The sequence below is a fragment of the Pinus tabuliformis genome, chromosome 7 (genome assembly GCF_031772625.1).
Source record: "Pinus tabuliformis cultivar Carrire ecotype Pingquan chromosome 7, CPIR1, whole genome shotgun sequence".
Classification (NCBI taxonomy): Eukaryota; Viridiplantae; Streptophyta; class Pinopsida; order Pinales; family Pinaceae; genus Pinus; species Pinus tabuliformis.
Window position 1 is genome coordinate 2,039,656,760 of NC_142293.1, and position 6,000 is coordinate 2,039,662,759.

Consider the following 6,000-nt stretch of genomic DNA (forward strand, 5'->3'; position numbering starts at 1 on the left):
CTCTTTGTATTAAACAATTATGAAATACAGTCTACATGCCTCAGAGTGACAAATTACCAACCCCTTATGCGTTACTAAGGGGAGTATATATACAAAGTTTACATAAGAAAATATCTGAATGGAGAGTGAATGCTTCATTAATAGCATGCCAAACGCTGGAGTGTAGCAGCTGAGAAAGTTAATGCTGTAATAACTTTTGTTGCCTTAGCTGTCAAAAAATGGTCAGAGCCTGTTGTCTTGGTGGCAGTTGGAGTCGGCTGAGGGTACGCTGTCAAAATTTGCACATTTCTTTTACCTTTTTGGCTAGCCGTCGTTGTCTATGTTCTGAGTCACATTTTAGCTACTTTTAATGCTGACTTTATTATGTTGTTTGTCTTGTAGTGACCTGGAGCTGGCAGTGACCGAACAGCTTAAGCTACCGTGGCAGAATTTGAAGCATTGCTTGCCACCAATCCTCTTTGGGCATTTGATGCCTCCTAATCTTTATCAAGGTCTCATCGGCCTCTGTATATCTGTAAAAATTAGGAGGAGTCTCAAAAAGATGATTCACTTCATTCTCAATAAAGAACAGGCCTTCCAATTTGTCATACAAGCTCTGTCTTGAGGGAGGTCCTATTTGTTCAGATGTACTACCAGATGCAGTAATCTGATTCTCAATGTATGTTGCCATTCTGTTGGCAAATTGATCCCGGGAGACTAGTTTTCCTGAACTAGTTAGGAGGCTGGGCAGGCCTTTTGCTTGCAGCACTGCCAACTTAACTTTGAATTCCTCCACATCTGTTGTGATCTCATAGCACTTCCTCTCCATAGTTTGCACATAGCTCCTGAGAGTTAGCACTTTCTTGGCAGTGAGGACAGCCTCTGTTCTGTTGGGAATGCCTATGGCTGCCAGTTCCTCCTTTTCCTGCCTGTTCAGGAAGTCTATCATTCTGTTGGCCTACTCTGGTCTGTTTTGCAGCAGTGTTTTGGCCTTATTAATTTCTATTTGTGCTTGGCCCAACAAGTCCATCTGTTCATGCATTGTTTTTATTGATCTCCATTGTTGAGTGATGGATTGGCCTATTTTGGCCCATAGAAACCTTTTTATGTCTGCCATGGTTGTTTCTAGATTCAGCTCTTTTTCTAAGGCCTTTATCTTGTCCTTGAGGGCCTTTATCTCTCTTCCCTGTTCAGCCACAGTAACCTTCGACTTGTCATACTTGGCATCCAGTTCTGCCAATTTTTCCTTGGCCTTATTTATTTCATTGGCCTGGAGCTCCATTTCTTTGATGGCCCTGGTCAATTCCTCTACACTTTTGCTGGCTTCTAGAGCTGTTGTTGTTCCTGCTGCCTCTGTTGTGGGGGCCACTGCTGCCCCTGAAGTTGCTGTTGTTGTGGAAGTAGTTGGAGGAGATTGGGAAGTGGATTCTCCCTGTTTATCTTGTAGTGCTCCTTCTAGCTCTTTCTCCAATTCCTTGATCCTCTGGTCTTGCTACATTAGGAGGTCTAGTTGGTCCTCAGCCTGTTTTTGCTTTTGAAGTTCTATTGTTTGAGGGTGCTCTGTGGGCTGCAGCTTCAATATTTTCTTCAATGCATTGAGGTCATCATCTTTCTTCTTCATAAGGGCCTTCACACCCTTTGGATCACTAGGATCATGTCCTAGATCAATGATGATCTCCTCCAGAGACTTTATTCTATTGTCTTTGGCCAGAGAGGACATCCTCTCAAAGTCCAACTGTGTATTGGTGTTTTTCAGGGACTCTTTCAGCTCATGTGCCATGGTGGCCTTCTCCACCAAGGTTGCATAGACCATCTCCCCAGCTTGCTTATGGAGTTCAATCTGGTCCATGGGATGTATATCTCTAGCTAGGACCTCCACCCTTGTCTTCACAAAATCTGCAGCTAACTTAGGCTGCGGCCCTTTGGGCTTAAAGTGGCTGAGGAGCAATTTTTCCTCCTGAATGTCATATACCGACATTAGCCTTTCTTGCTGGGCTGGTGTTGCATCTATGAATTTCTTGTAGACCTCAGCCCTTAGCAGCTTATTTTGAGCTTTTATTTGTTTGAAAGAAGCCTTAGTGCTCTTGGGCTTCTTGCTCTGCTGGGAAGAGGAGGACACCTCTAAGCCCAGCTGCAATCCTTGCTCCTGTTGAAAGGAGCTTGTTCCTGTGCGCTGGCTGTCCTCCTTGTTTTTCCTTGAGCTGTCAAGGAATTCTTCAGTGATGTCTTCCACCTCTGGGGAGTCTAGCCTTTGCCTTTTGGCTTCTATTTGCTGGGAGGATCCACTAAGAGGAGTGGACTCTTCTCTATCTCTTTTTGTACCCCTTTCCTCATGTGCTGGGGTCTGCAAAATTGGGGCAGTCAATTGCTCAGTTTGAGGTGGTGGTGTTTGCATTATTGGAGCTGCTGGCAGCCCAGTTTGTGGCAGGACAGTTTGCCCTTGTTGCTGTTCTGGCTGCTGCTCTGTTTGTTGCCCTGTTTTCTGCTCTGTTTTCTGCTCTGTTTCAGGGGCAGGCGTTTCTTTCACTGTTTCCTCCTCTGCACCCATTATGCCTTTGCCTTTGTCTGTCACCGGTGCTGATGTAGAGGGTGCCTGTGGTGCAGTCCTTGTGGTCGAGGTCCCTTCTCCTGCTGAGTGAGGCCGTTTGAGGGGTACCTGCTGCACAGAGTCTAGGTCAAAGGTCTTTTCAAGCTCCATCATATTCTTAAGCATTATTTCTTCTTCAGTTAGCTTTTCAACTAAAGTATCCTGTAGCCATTCTTGCTGGTTGGAATATTTCTCAATATGTGGGTATTGACAATGCCTATAACCTAGAAGTCTGTATTTGGTTCTTCTTGCAGTGATGACGCCCTCAGGGTCATAAGGGACCCTCTGGAAACTGTATGACAGTTTATATTTGTCCTTGAGGATGAGGTCAGCATCTTCCCATCCTTCTTTTTTATTCATGATGAATGGGCCCAACTGGTGTTTGAACTTGAGGTGAGCCTTCTTCCTGGAGCTGTGGAAATGGGTGAGGTCAGACTGAATCAATTGCCTATAACATTCCAAGGCAAATATCCTCATGGGCACATACTTTGGGAGTCTGAAAGGACAGAGCTCACAGCCATAGACCCTGATGACTGTGTGTTCCTCATATAGGTACCAATCACCTATTTTACATTTTTTAGAGAGCTGCAGAGCCTTCTGTATCTCTGTTGACATTCTGGGAGGAGGGGACCTCATTAATAAGCAAGAGACCGGATACACAAATTGATCAACAAACTCACAATAGGAATAGGGTGAGTTTGTGACATTATGATAGACAGAGGTCCAGAAGATGACAGATCTTCTTTCCCCTCTATAATCCAGCTTTCTGATATAGCATGGAAAAGCCTCAGACTGATAATACATGAAGAGATGATAAATATAGGTTGAGTACTTGAAGACACCTTGCCTGTCCACTTTGCTGAGCTGATCATGAATCTTATTGGCAATGAACTTTGCAAAGTTGTATTTGCGGGCAGGGGGTTGGCCTGGGCTGTAAACAGCCAGCAATACTAGCATGGATTGATCCACATGCTCACTGGTACTGTACCCCAGCACATAAGCAATCATGTCCAGGAGTAATATGCCTACTTTAGTGAAGTGGACATTTAAATAAGGAGGTGGCCCTGTAGGCTGGCACTCAGGTCTCATGAATGTCCTGGTGACCCTTTGAATCTCCTCACTGGTCATTTTGGTACCAGTGTCCAGTAGATAGTTCATAGAGAATGGGAACAACAACTATGTCTGGTCAAAATGCAGCATTTTGTTGATGGTATCAGGATTAATGTAGAAAAGGACCCTCCCAGATGGGGTGTTGATTGCCCTGTGGTGCACATCATAGTTCTCAGCACATAGGCGAATGATTTTAGGAAACACATTTACAGAGGGGAGACAATAGTATGGCAGGTTTGATTCCCAGATGCCATATGTGTCATGACCCATCAGATAGTCCTCTCTCAGCTGTCTGAAGGTTTGCAAAAAATCTCTGTCTCCCACATAGTCTTCAATAAGGTAGTCCTGGTCAGCAAGAGATAAAGACTGCAGGTCTTTACTGGGTGGATTCAATGGAGCAACACTGAGAGTTGTGGGTACAGGGGCAACCATTGTATGGTTTGATTTGGAGTGATATGAGTGCACTGGTTTGCAAAGCTTTTAAGAGCTTAAGTGTTAGGCCAACTATGGAATAAGTCTGAAATGCCTTTTATAGTCAAAAACAGGCTTGTTTCTGCAGTCTTGGTAGGTTCACAGAGATTGTGAATTGCTAGGGGTGAATTGCAGAGGATATGAGGTTTTCTTTAGTGAAAAAAAAATTGTTGTTGGTCTACACCCGGCAAAAGGGAACAATGTCGGGCACCTTGAAGATAATTTCACAGTCTTGACCCGCGAATTGCCTGTTTCAATGCTGAATTTGTGGTTCTGGGGGCAAGCAGGTTAGCTTGGCTTACTTAAGGTAGTAGGTGCAGAGTTTATGTGGGATTCAACAGGTATTTTTATGGTAATTTACAGAGAAATGGTATGCATGGGCCAAACAGAGGAATTACGGTGAATACCTGGATGAAATGCTTGAAAAGCCTGCGGGCCGAACTCTGGAGGTCGAATTGATGAATTGGATCGGTTGGAATTTGAATTTGGAGGTCTGGAGGTGCTTTGGCAGCTACAACGGCTATCTCTTCCTTTGCGCGAAAATGACATAAAAATTGCCCAAAACATGACTTTAACGACAAAATTCGGAAAAAATGGGTAATTCGCACCTTTCCGCCACTGACGTCAGCATGACGTCATGGCGGGCCCGAGTACGGAGGATGACGTGGCTGCTGAGGTGTAGGCCAGGGTGGCAGGACACGGTGGCGGGTGGATATGGTGGCAGGGTTACGTGGAGGACTATATGGCGTGGGGGCGGGGGAGGGCGCTACGTCTTGCTGACGTATTGATGACGTAAGGGAAGGCGGTAAAGGGATGGTGGTAAGTGGGTTCCCCGCACCACCTTTGGGCAAAGGCGGTATCGGGGAGGGGGGCTCCGAACAACCCCACCGCCTGCCACGCATCCCTTGTACGAGGCGGAAAACAACTTTCCCTGGACGCTAAAGGTCGGCAGGTCGGGGAGCGAAAATTACCGCCCACCGTTAGATCTCGGCAGCGGAGATCGGACGGCTGGTGGGTCCTCCAACAGATTGTGCAGGTTGGGGGGGTCCCGCTGGCCTATTAAAATATTCAATTAAATATTTTTGGGCGGAGAACCTTAGGGTTGAGGGTTTTTGCATGCGTTTTTGGGATTTTTTGGTTTTTCAAGGGTTTTATAAGGGAAAAGAGGTTTTAGGAGTGGGTTTAGCAGGGGGAAAGGGGTTTTCTATGTTTTTTGAGCAGAGGGAAGGTGAGGGCTTAGGGGAAAGGTTGTTGCTCATAACCAGAGGTTAGAGCAGCCCCAAGACAGGGTTGACCACAGCCCCTGGTGGACTGAAGTCTCCCTAAACAACTTATTTAGCTATAGTGCCAAAGGCGGGGGGGATATTTATACCATGTTTGGGGTTTATACACCATGGTGTTATAATAGTAGGGAAAGGGAAATTTATGGGATTTAGATAATAGAAGTTAGGGGTTAATGTGAATAAGGAAAGTGAATGAGGAGTGATTTCATCAAGTGTATTTGAAAGTTACTTAGTTTAGGGAGTAGATCAAAATGAAAATATTTTTAGACAAGAAATGTGGCCTTTAAAGGAACAAGAACCACCATAAAACCTCAGATCTTTTCATCAATCTCCATAGATGAAGGGATGTTAGTAATAAGAGTGAAAGGGGAAATTTGGGAAGTTAGACATGCTTCCTTTCTTTGCTGCAACCTGATGGAGAAGAGGAGCTCCTCAACCATTGATTTTCCTTTGTGGACATTTCAGCACACATTTATTTGCAAGGAATGATATTTCTGCAACCCCAACTGCCTACCCATCTACTTGCCTAGCATTTTTTGTTTCTTCTTGGAGGGTGCACTTGGACTTGCA